This window comes from Taudactylus pleione, unplaced genomic scaffold (genome assembly GCF_031769625.1).
Source record: "Taudactylus pleione unplaced genomic scaffold, aTauple2 ptg000490l, whole genome shotgun sequence".
Taxonomy (NCBI): Eukaryota; Metazoa; Chordata; class Amphibia; order Anura; family Myobatrachidae; genus Taudactylus; species Taudactylus pleione.
This window is the reverse complement of record NW_028284892.1, coordinates 3280950-3294147: the sequence shown is the minus strand read 5'-3', so window position 1 is coordinate 3294147 and position 13198 is coordinate 3280950. Positions and strand designations below refer to the sequence as shown.

The following is a 13198-nucleotide window of genomic DNA, read 5'->3' as shown; positions in this document are numbered from 1 at the left end:
ATATCCTCACTTACTACCATCACTCCCTGACACCATACCTCACCCACTATAATTTCCTTCACTTACCATCACTCCCTGACATCATACCTCACCCACTATAATATCCCTCACTTACTACCATCACTCCCTGACACCATGCCTCACCCACTAAAATATCCTCACTTACCATCACTCCCTGACACCATACCTCACCCACTATAATATCCCTCACTTACTACCATCACTCCCTGACACCATACCTCACCCACTATAATTTCCTTCACTTACCATCACTCCCTGACACCATACCTCACCCACTATAATATCCCTCACTTACTACCATCACTCCCTGACACCATGCCTCACCCACTAAAATATCCTCACTTACTACCATAACTCCCTGACACCATACCTCACCCACTATAATTTCCTTCACTTACCATCACTCCCTAACACCATACCTCACCCTCTATAATTTCCCTCACTTACTACCATCACTCCCTGACACCATACCTCACCCACTATAATTTCCCTCTCTTACTACCATCACTCCTTGGCACCATTCCTCACCCACTATTATATCCGTCACTTACTATCAATCCCTGACACCATACCTCACCCACTATAATTTCCCTCACTTACTACCATCACTCCCTGACACCATACCTCACCCACTATAATACTCCTCACTTACTACCGTCACTCCCTGACACCATACCTCACCCACTATAATATTCTTATTTACCATCACTCCCTGACTCCATACCTCACACACTATAATTTCCCTCACTTACCATCACTCCCTGACACCATACCTCACCCACTATAATTTCCCTCTCTTACCATCGCTCCCTGACACCATATCTCACCCACTATAATTTCCCTCACCATCAATCCCTGGCACCATACCTCACCCACTATAATTTCACTCACTTGCCATCACTCCCTGACACCATACCTCACCCACTATAATTTCCCTCTCTTACCATCACTCCCTGGCACCATATCTCACCCTCTATATTTTCCCTTACTTACTACCATTAATCCGTGACACAATACCTCACCCACTTTAATTTCCCTCACTTGCTAACATCACTCCCTGACACCATACCTCACCCACTATAATTTCCCTCACTTACAATCACACCCTGACACCATACCTCACCCTCTGTAATATCCTCACTTACTACCACCATCACTCCCTGACACCATACCTCACCCACTATAATATTCTCATTTACCATCACTCCCTGACACCATACCTCACCCACTATAATTTCCCTCACTTACCATCGCTCCCTGACACCATACCTCACCCACTATAATATCCACACTTACCATCACTCCCTGACACCATACCTCACCCACTATAATTTCCCTCACTTACCATCACTCCCTGACACCATACCTCTCCCACTATAATTTCCCTCACTTACCATCACTCCCTGACACCATACCTCACCCACTATAATACTCCTCACTTACCATCACTCCCTGACACCATACCTCACCCAGTATAATTTCCCTCTCTTACCATCACTCCCTGGCACCATATCTCACCCTCTATATTTTCCCTTACTTACTACCATCAATCCGTGACACAATACCTCACCCACTGTAATTTCCCTCACTTGCTAACATCACTCCCTGACACCATACCTCACCCACTATAATTTCCCTCACTTACAATCACACCCTGACACCATACCACACCCTCTGTAATATCCTCACTTACTACCACCATCACTCCCTGACACCATACCTCACCCACTATAATTTCCCTCACTTACCATCACTCCCTGACACCATACCTCACCCACTATAATTTCCCTCACTTACTACCATCACTCCCTGACACCATACCTTACCAACTATAATATCCTCACTTACCATCACTCCCTGACACCATACCTCACCCACTATAATTTCCCTCACCATCACTCCCTGACACCATACCTCACCCACTATAATTTCCCTCACTTACCATCACTCTCTGACACCATTTCTCACCCACTATAATTTCCCTCACTTACTACCATCACTCCCTGACACCATTCCTCACCCACTATAATATCCGTCACTTAAAATCACTCCCTGACACCATACCTCTCCCACTGTAATACCCCTCACTTACCATCACTCCCTGACACCGTACCTCACCCACTATAATTTCCCTTACTTACCATCACTCCCTGACACCATACCTCACCCACTATAATTTCCCTCACTACCATCACTCCCTGACACCATACCTCTCCCAGTGTAATACCCCTCACTACCATCACTCCCTGACATCATACCTCATCCATTATAATTTCCCTCACTTACTATCATCACTCCCTGGCTCCATTCCTCACCCACTATAATATCCGTCACTTACCATCAATCCCTGACACCATACCTCACCCAATATAATTTCCCTCACTTACTACCATCACTGCCTGACACCATACCTCACCCACTATAATTTCCCTCACTTACTACCATCACTCCCTGACACCATTTCTCACCCACTATAATATCCGTCACTTACCATCACTCCCTGACACCATACCTCACCCACTATAATACTCCTCACTTACCATCACTCCCTGACACCATACCTCACCCAGTATAATTTCCCTCTCTTACCATCACTCCCTGGCACCATATCTCACCCTCTATATTTTCCCTTACTTACAACCATCAATCCATGACACAATACCTCTCCCACTGTAATTTCCCTCACTTGCTAACATCACTCCCTGACACCATACCTCACCCACTATAATTTCCCTCACTTACCATCACTCCCTGGCACCATACCTCACCCACTATAATTTCCCTCACTTACCATCGCTCCCTGGCACCATACCTCACCCACTGTAATTTCCCTCACTTACCATCACTCCCTGGCACCATAACTCACCCACTATATTTTCCCTCACTTACCATCGCTCCCTGGCACCATACATCACCCACTGTAATTTCCCTCACTTTCCATCACTCCCTGACACCTTACCCACTATAATTTCCCTCACTTACTACCATCATTCCCTGACACCATACCTCACCCACTATAATTTCCCTCACTTACTACCATCAATCCCTGACACCATACCTCACCCTCTATAATACTCCTCACTTACTACCATAACTCCCTGACACCATACCTCACCCACTGTAATATCCTCACTTACTACCATCACTCCCTGACACCATACCTCACCCACTATAATATCCCTCACTTACTACCATCACTCCCTGACACCATACCTCACCCACTATAATTTCCTTCACTTACCATCACTCCCTGACATCATACCTCACCCACTATAATATCCCTCACTTACTACCATCACTCCCTGACACCATGCCTCACCCACTAAAATATCCTCACTTACCATCACTCCCTGACACCATACCTCACCCACTATAATATCCCTCACTTACTACCATCACTCCCTGACACCATACCTCACCCACTATAATTTCCTTCACTTACCATCACTCCCTGACACCATACCTCACCCACTATAATATCCCTCACTTACTACCATCACTCCCTGACACCATGCCTCACCCACTAAAATATCCTCACTTACTACCATAACTCCCTGACACCATACCTCACCCACTATAATTTCCTTCACTTACCATCACTCCCTGACACCATACCTCACCCTCTATAATTTCCCTCACTTACTACCATCACTCCCTGACACCATACCTCACCCACTATAATTTCCCTCTCTTACTACCATCACTCCTTGGCACCATTCCTCACCCACTATTATATCCGTCACTTACTATCAATCCCTGACACCATACCTCACCCACTATAATTTCCCTCATTTACTACCATCACTCCCTGACACCATACCTCACCCACTATAATACTCCTCACTTACTACCGTCACTCCCTGACACCATACCTCACCCACTATAATACTCCTCACTTTCTACCATCACTCCCTGACACCATGCCTCACCCACTAAAATATCCTCACTTACCATCACTCCCTGACACCATACCTCACCTACTATAATATCCCTCACTTACTACCATCACTCCCTGACACCATACCTCACCCACTATAATTTCCTTCACTTACCATCACTCCCTGACACCATACCTCACCCACTATAATATCCCTCACTTACTACCATCACTCCCTGACACCATGCCTCACCCACTAAAATATCCTCACTTACTACCATAACTGCCTGACACCATACCTCACCCACTATAATTTCCTTCACTTACCATCACTCCCTGACACCATACCTCACCCTCTATAATTTCCCTCACTTACTACCATCACTCCCTGACACCATTCCTCACCCACTATTATATCCGTCACTTACTATCAATCCCTGACACCATACCTCACCCACTATAATTTCCCTCACTTACTACCGTCACTCCCTGACACCATACCTCACCCACTATAATATTCTCATTTACCATCACTCCCTGACACCATACCTCACCCACTATTATTTCCCTCACTTACTACCATCACTCCCTGACACCATACCTCACCCACTATAATTTCCCTCACTTACCATCACTCCCTGACACCATACCTCACCCACTATAATACTCCTCACTTACCATCACTCCCTGACACCATACCTCACCCAGTATAATTTCCCTCTCTTACCATCACTCCCTGGCACCATATCTCACCCTCTATATTTTCCCTTACTTACTACCATCAATCCGTGACACAATACCTCACCCACTGTAATTTCCCTCACTTGCTAACATCACTCCCTGACACCATACCTCACCCACTATAATTTCCCTCACTTACAATCACACCCTGACACCATACCTCACCCTCTGTAATATCCTCACTTACTACCACCATCACTCCCTGACACCATACCTCACCCACTATAATATCCCTCACTTACTACCATCACTCCCTGACACCATACCTCACCCACTATAATACTCCTCACTTACTACCATCACTCCCTGACACCATACCTCACCCACTATAATTTCCCTCACTTACTACCATCACTCCCTGGCACCATACCTCACCCACTATAATATCCTCACTTACTACCATCACTCCCTGACACCATACCTCACCCACTATAATTTCCCTCACTTACCATCACTCCCTGACACCATACCTCACCCACTATAATACTCCTCACTTACCATCACTCCCTGACACCATACCTCACCCAGTATAATTTCCCTCTCTTACTATCACTCCCTGGCACCATATCTCACCCTCTATATTTTCCCTTACTTACTACCATCAATCCGTGACACAATACCTCACCCACTTTAATTTCCCTCCCTTGCTAACATCACTCCCTGACACCATACCTCACCCACTATAATTTCCCTCACTTACAATCACACCCTGACACCATACCTCACCCTCTGTAATATCCTCACTTACTACCACCATCACTCCCTGACACCATACCTCACCCACTATAATATTCTCATTTACCATCACTCCCTGACACCATACCTCACCCACTATAATTTCCCTCACTTACCATCGCTCCCTGACACCATACCTCACCCACTATAATATCCACACTTACCATCACTCCCTGACACCATTCCTCACCCACTATAATTTCCCTCACTTACCATCACTCCCTGACACCATTTCTCACCCACTATAATATCCGTCACTTACCATCACTCCCTGACACCATACCTCACCCACTATAATACTCCTCACTTACTACCATCACTGCCTGACACCATACCTCACCCACTATAATTTCCCTCACTTACTACCATCACTCCCTGACACCATACCTCACCCACTATAATTTCCCTCACTTACCATCACTCCCTGACACCATACCTCACCCACTATAATACTCCTCACTTACCATCACTCCCTGACACCATACCTCACCCAGTATAATTTCCCTCTCTTACCATCACTCCCTGGCACCATATCTCACCCACTATAATACTCCTCACTTACTACCATCACTGCCTGACACCATTCCTCACCCACTATAATTTCCCTCACTTACCATCACTCCCTGACACCATACCTCACCCACTATAATTTCTCTCTCTTACCATCGCTCCCTGACACCATATCTCACCCACTATAATTTCCCTTACTTACTACCATCACTCCCTGACACCATACCTCACCCACTATAATTTCCCTCACTTACCATCACTCCCTGACACCATACCTCACCCACTATAATACTCCTCACTTACCATCACTCCCTGACACCATACCTCACCCAGTATAATTTCCCTCTCTTACCATCACTCCCTGGCACCATATCTCACCCTCTATATTTTCCCTTACTTACTACCATCAATCCGTGACACAATACCTCACCCACTGTAATTTCCCTCACTTGCTAACATCACTCCCTGACACCATACCTCACCCACTATAATTTCCCTCACTTACCATCACTCCCTGGCACCATACCTCACCCACTATAATTTCCCTCACTTACCATCGCTCCCTTGCACCATACCTCACCCACTGTAATTTCCCTCACTTACCATCACTCCCTGGCACCATAACTCACCCACTATAATTTCCCTCACTTACCATCACTCCCTGGCACCATAACTCACCCACTGTAATTTCCCTCACTTACCATCACTCCCTGACACCATACCTTACCCACTATAATTTCCCTCACTTACTACCATCATTCCCTGACACCATACCTCACCCACTATAATTTCCCTCACTTACTACCATCAATCCCTGACACCATACCTCACCCACTATAATTCCCCTCACCATCAATCCCTGGCACCATACCTCACCCACTATAATTTCACTCACTTGCCATCACTCCCTGACACCATACCTCACCCACTATAATTTCCCTCACTTACCATCACTCCCTGACACCATACCTCACCCACTATAATTTCCCTCACTACCATCACTACCTGACACCATACCTCACCCACTATAATACTCCTCACTTACTACCACCACTCCCTGACACCATACCTCACCCACTATAATTTCCCTCACTTACCATCACTACCTGACACCATACCTCACCCACTATAATACTCCTCACTTACTACCATCACTCCCTGACACCATACCTCACCCACTATAATATCCCTCACTTACTACCATCACTCCCTGACACCATGCCTCACCCACTAAAATATCCTCACTTACTACCATCACTCCCTGACACCATACCTCACCCACTATAATTTCCTTCACTTACCATCACTCCCTGACACCATACCTCACCCACTATAATATCCCTCACTTACTACCATCACTCCCTGACACCATGCCTCACCCACTAAAATATCCTCACTTACTACCATAACTCCCTGACACCATACCTCACCCACTATAATTTCCTTCACTTACCATCACTCCCTAACACCATACCTCACCCTCTATAATTTCCCTCACTTACTACCATCACTCCCTGACACCATACCTCACCCACTATAATTTCCCTCTCTTACTACCATCACTCCTTGGCACCATTCCTCACCCACTATTATATCCGTCACTTACTATCAATCCCTGACACCATACCTCACCCACTATAATTTCCCTCACTTACTACCATCACTCCCTGACACCATACCTCACCCACTATAATACTCCTCACTTACTACCGTCACTCCCTGACACCATACCTCACCCACTATAATATTCTTATTTACCATCACTCCCTGACTCCATACCTCACACACTATAATTTCCCTCACTTACCATCACTCCCTGACACCATACCTCACCCACTATAATTTCCCTCTCTTACCATCGCTCCCTGACACCATATCTCACCCACTATAATTTCCCTCACCATCAATCCCTGGCACCATACCTCACCCACTATAATTTCACTCACTTGCCATCACTCCCTGACACCATACCTCACCCACTATAATTTCCCTCTCTTACCATCACTCCCTGGCACCATATCTCACCCTCTATATTTTCCCTTACTTACTACCATCAATCCGTGACACAATACCTCACCCACTTTAATTTCCCTCACTTGCTAACATCACTCCCTGACACCATACCTCACCCACTATAATTTCCCTCACTTACAATCACACCCTGACACCATACCTCACCCTCTGTAATATCCTCACTTACTACCACCATCACTCCCTGACACCATACCTCACCCACTATAATATTCTCATTTACCATCACTCCCTGACACCATACCTCACCCACTATAATTTCCCTCACTTACCATCGCTCCCTGACACCATACCTCACCCACTATAATATCCACACTTACCATCACTCCCTGACACCATACCTCACCCACTATAATTTCCCTCACTTACCATCACTCCCTGACACCATACCTCTCCCACTATAATTTCCCTCACTTACCATCACTCCCTGACACCATACCTCACCCACTATAATACTCCTCACTTACCATCACTCCCTGACACCATACCTCACCCAGTATAATTTCCCTCTCTTACCATCACTCCCTGGCACCATATCTCACCCTCTATATTTTCCCTTACTTACTACCATCAATCCGTGACACAATACCTCACCCACTGTAATTTCCCTCACTTGCTAACATCACTCCCTGACACCATACCTCACCCACTATAATTTCCCTCACTTACAATCACACCCTGACACCATACCACACCCTCTGTAATATCCTCACTTACTACCACCATCACTCCCTGACACCATACCTCACCCACTATAATTTCCCTCACTTACCATCACTCCCTGACACCATACCTCACCCACTATAATTTCCCTCACTTACTACCATCACTCCCTGACACCATACCTTACCAACTATAATATCCTCACTTACCATCACTCCCTGACACCATACCTCACCCACTATAATTTCCCTCACCATCACTCCCTGACACCATACCTCACCCACTATAATTTCCCTCACTTACCATCACTCTCTGACACCATTTCTCACCCACTATAATTTCCCTCACTTACTACCATCACTCCCTGACACCATTCCTCACCCACTATAATATCCGTCACTTAAAATCACTCCCTGACACCATACCTCTCCCACTGTAATACCCCTCACTTACCATCACTCCCTGACACCGTACCTCACCCACTATAATTTCCCTTACTTACCATCACTCCCTGACACCATACCTCACCCACTATAATTTCCCTCACTACCATCACTCCCTGACACCATACCTCTCCCAGTGTAATACCCCTCACTACCATCACTCCCTGACATCATACCTCATCCATTATAATTTCCCTCACTTACTATCATCACTCCCTGGCTCCATTCCTCACCCACTATAATATCCGTCACTTACCATCAATCCCTGACACCATACCTCACCCAATATAATTTCCCTCACTTACTACCATCACTGCCTGACACCATACCTCACCCACTATAATTTCCCTCACTTACTACCATCACTCCCTGACACCATTTCTCACCCACTATAATATCCGTCACTTACCATCACTCCCTGACACCATACCTCACCCACTATAATACTCCTCACTTACCATCACTCCCTGACACCATACCTCACCCAGTATAATTTCCCTCTCTTACCATCACTCCCTGGCACCATATCTCACCCTCTATATTTTCCCTTACTTACAACCATCAATCCATGACACAATACCTCTCCCACTGTAATTTCCCTCACTTGCTAACATCACTCCCTGACACCATACCTCACCCACTATAATTTCCCTCACTTACCATCACTCCCTGGCACCATACCTCACCCACTATAATTTCCCTCACTTACCATCGCTCCCTGGCACCATACCTCACCCACTGTAATTTCCCTCACTTACCATCACTCCCTGGCACCATAACTCACCCACTATATTTTCCCTCACTTACCATCGCTCCCTGGCACCATACATCACCCACTGTAATTTCCCTCACTTTCCATCACTCCCTGACACCTTACCCACTATAATTTCCCTCACTTACTACCATCATTCCCTGACACCATACCTCACCCACTATAATTTCCCTCACTTACTACCATCAATCCCTGACACCATACCTCACCCTCTATAATACTCCTCACTTACTACCATAACTCCCTGACACCATACCTCACCCACTGTAATATCCTCACTTACTACCATCACTCCCTGACACCATACCTCACCCACTATAATATCCCTCACTTACTACCATCACTCCCTGACACCATACCTCACCCACTATAATTTCCTTCACTTACCATCACTCCCTGACATCATACCTCACCCACTATAATATCCCTCACTTACTACCATCACTCCCTGACACCATGCCTCACCCACTAAAATATCCTCACTTACCATCACTCCCTGACACCATACCTCACCCACTATAATATCCCTCACTTACTACCATCACTCCCTGACACCATACCTCACCCACTATAATTTCCTTCACTTACCATCACTCCCTGACACCATACCTCACCCACTATAATATCCCTCACTTACTACCATCACTCCCTGACACCATGCCTCACCCACTAAAATATCCTCACTTACTACCATAACTCCCTGACACCATACCTCACCCACTATAATTTCCTTCACTTACCATCACTCCCTGACACCATACCTCACCCTCTATAATTTCCCTCACTTACTACCATCACTCCCTGACACCATACCTCACCCACTATAATTTCCCTCTCTTACTACCATCACTCCTTGGCACCATTCCTCACCCACTATTATATCCGTCACTTACTATCAATCCCTGACACCATACCTCACCCACTATAATTTCCCTCATTTACTACCATCACTCCCTGACACCATACCTCACCCACTATAATACTCCTCACTTACTACCGTCACTCCCTGACACCATACCTCACCCACTATAATACTCCTCACTTTCTACCATCACTCCCTGACACCATGCCTCACCCACTAAAATATCCTCACTTACCATCACTCCCTGACACCATACCTCACCTACTATAATATCCCTCACTTACTACCATCACTCCCTGACACCATACCTCACCCACTATAATTTCCTTCACTTACCATCACTCCCTGACACCATACCTCACCCACTATAATATCCCTCACTTACTACCATCACTCCCTGACACCATGCCTCACCCACTAAAATATCCTCACTTACTACCATAACTGCCTGACACCATACCTCACCCACTATAATTTCCTTCACTTACCATCACTCCCTGACACCATACCTCACCCTCTATAATTTCCCTCACTTACTACCATCACTCCCTGACACCATTCCTCACCCACTATTATATCCGTCACTTACTATCAATCCCTGACACCATACCTCACCCACTATAATTTCCCTCACTTACTACCGTCACTCCCTGACACCATACCTCACCCACTATAATATTCTCATTTACCATCACTCCCTGACACCATACCTCACCCACTATTATTTCCCTCACTTACTACCATCACTCCCTGACACCATACCTCACCCACTATAATTTCCCTCACTTACCATCACTCCCTGACACCATACCTCACCCACTATAATACTCCTCACTTACCATCACTCCCTGACACCATACCTCACCCAGTATAATTTCCCTCTCTTACCATCACTCCCTGGCACCATATCTCACCCTCTATATTTTCCCTTACTTACTACCATCAATCCGTGACACAATACCTCACCCACTGTAATTTCCCTCACTTGCTAACATCACTCCCTGACACCATACCTCACCCACTATAATTTCCCTCACTTACAATCACACCCTGACACCATACCTCACCCTCTGTAATATCCTCACTTACTACCACCATCACTCCCTGACACCATACCTCACCCACTATAATATCCCTCACTTACTACCATCACTCCCTGACACCATACCTCACCCACTATAATACTCCTCACTTACTACCATCACTCCCTGACACCATACCTCACCCACTATAATTTCCCTCACTTACTACCATCACTCCCTGGCACCATACCTCACCCACTATAATATCCTCACTTACTACCATCACTCCCTGACACCATACCTCACCCACTATAATTTCCCTCACTTACCATCACTCCCTGACACCATACCTCACCCACTATAATACTCCTCACTTACCATCACTCCCTGACACCATACCTCACCCAGTATAATTTCCCTCTCTTACTATCACTCCCTGGCACCATATCTCACCCTCTATATTTTCCCTTACTTACTACCATCAATCCGTGACACAATACCTCACCCACTTTAATTTCCCTCCCTTGCTAACATCACTCCCTGACACCATACCTCACCCACTATAATTTCCCTCACTTACAATCACACCCTGACACCATACCTCACCCTCTGTAATATCCTCACTTACTACCACCATCACTCCCTGACACCATACCTCACCCACTATAATATTCTCATTTACCATCACTCCCTGACACCATACCTCACCCACTATAATTTCCCTCACTTACCATCGCTCCCTGACACCATACCTCACCCACTATAATATCCACACTTACCATCACTCCCTGACACCATTCCTCACCCACTATAATTTCCCTCACTTACCATCACTCCCTGACACCATTTCTCACCCACTATAATATCCGTCACTTACCATCACTCCCTGACACCATACCTCACCCACTATAATACTCCTCACTTACTACCATCACTGCCTGACACCATACCTCACCCACTATAATTTCCCTCACTTACTACCATCACTCCCTGACACCATACCTCACCCACTATAATTTCCCTCACTTACCATCACTCCCTGACACCATACCTCACCCACTATAATACTCCTCACTTACCATCACTCCCTGACACCATACCTCACCCAGTATAATTTCCCTCTCTTACCATCACTCCCTGGCACCATATCTCACCCACTATAATACTCCTCACTTACTACCATCACTGCCTGACACCATTCCTCACCCACTATAATTTCCCTCACTTACCATCACTCCCTGACACCATACCTCACCCACTATAATTTCCCTCTCTTACCATCGCTCCCTGACACCATATCTCACCCACTATAATTTCCCTTACTTACTACCATCACTCCCTGACACCATACCTCACCCACTATAATTTCCCTCACTTACCATCACTCCCTGACACCATACCTCACCCACTATAATACTCCTCACTTACCATCACTCCCTGACACCATACCTCACCCAGTATAATTTCCCTCTCTTACCATCACTCCCTGGCACCATATCTCACCCTCTATATTTTCCCTTA

General features: G+C 45.9%; 1 protein-coding gene across 2 annotated transcripts in view; it reads left to right on the top strand.

The window, feature by feature from the left end:
* The window catches only part of LOC148502596 (DNA damage-regulated autophagy modulator protein 1-like), a 622814-nt gene that overhangs the window by 527969 nt on the left and 81647 nt on the right, over positions 1-13198 (top strand). The window lies entirely within an intron of this gene.